The following is a 1175-nucleotide window of genomic DNA, read 5'->3' on the forward strand; positions in this document are numbered from 1 at the left end:
CTCGGGATAAAGTGGTGAAATTGCCTCGCCATACGGAATTAAGTAGTTCCATCCCCACCACCCCTTTTGTCTTTTACGAGTGTTCTTCTTATTTTTTTTATATATTAGACCTATGTTTTTCAACGATGAGGATGAATGTGTGTGCATGTGTGGGAGGGTGGAGATGTTGGCAGTTCAGTCTGCGCCTGAGCATGCGATCGTGCGTGCGTGCGTGAGTGAGTGGGAGGGTGCAGTCTCCTCGGGGTAAGACGCCAAAGAAGTTGAGCAGGAAGCCATGATTGAGGGACCCGAGTCCTCAGGGAGTTGGGTTTGCCAAAAGCAGGCTCTTTTTATCGACATTTCGCTTCATGGGCTTCAGTTTTTAGCATTTCTTTCCTTTTTACCTCCTCTTTGCTTTTACCTTTTTTTTACCCCCAGCCTGAAGAGCTCAAACTAAAAATACTTCGCATTATTTTCTCCAGGGGGTCGCAGGAGAGCTCCAATCAGGCGACCGGGCGCCGGGTCGGTATAAAAGGTTGTCTCCCCAGGGAGTCCCCTCTGGGGTGTTGTTAGCTCTCTACGAATCTAATATTCATTTTGTGACGTAGGCCTCCTCGCTCCTCCCCGCTGCGCAGACTGGCTGTGCAAAACGCTGCCTGGCAAACGCGGGTTAGTTTCAGAGGGAACCTCCTCACTCCAACACTTGGGCTGTGTATGTTTGTGTGTGTGTATTTCCCAGCGTGGAATGAGTGGCAGGGACACCGGCTTCGCTGTTTTCTGTGATCACGCACGCACATTCTATCTTGCTGGGTTTTTTTTACTCTCCAATGACAGGTATGCACTTAAAATAAAAACAAAACAAAAGAACATTTTTTACATCACATTAATCTCATGTTGAATTGTTATTATACACTCAAATTTTTTAATTATCTTCTGTTAGTGGGAAGTTCGGACCTAATCTACTAGTCCTACTATTTCGACTTGGGGGGGGGGGGGTCATGTTTAATTTTCACTTTTTTATGCCATCGGAGGAACGTGCCTGTTGCTTTTACTAACAAATGTAAGTAGGCCTAGCTGACAGTCAGTAAGCTGTTTTTTATTTCCTTGTTTGACGTTCAGTCTCAACTGTTGTCTCACTAATTACGTCATTGTCATTTTCACTATCAGCAACACTGTCACAGCACCGCCACTACCTC

The 1175-nt window shown here is 45.8% G+C and overlaps 1 protein-coding gene across 1 annotated transcript in view; it reads left to right on the forward strand.

Moving 5' to 3' along the window:
• Nucleotides 1–561: 561 nt before the first annotated feature.
• The window catches only part of LOC101862940 (zinc finger protein 423), a gene marked incomplete in the record, with an annotated part of 56208 nt that continues 55594 nt past the window's right edge, over nt 562–1175 (forward strand). Inside the window, 1 exon segment of the mRNA XM_005096402.3 lies at nt 562–797.

Source organism: Aplysia californica, unplaced genomic scaffold (genome assembly GCF_000002075.1).
Source record: "Aplysia californica isolate F4 #8 unplaced genomic scaffold, AplCal3.0 scaffold00128, whole genome shotgun sequence".
NCBI classification, from domain to species: domain Eukaryota; kingdom Metazoa; phylum Mollusca; class Gastropoda; order Aplysiida; family Aplysiidae; genus Aplysia; species Aplysia californica.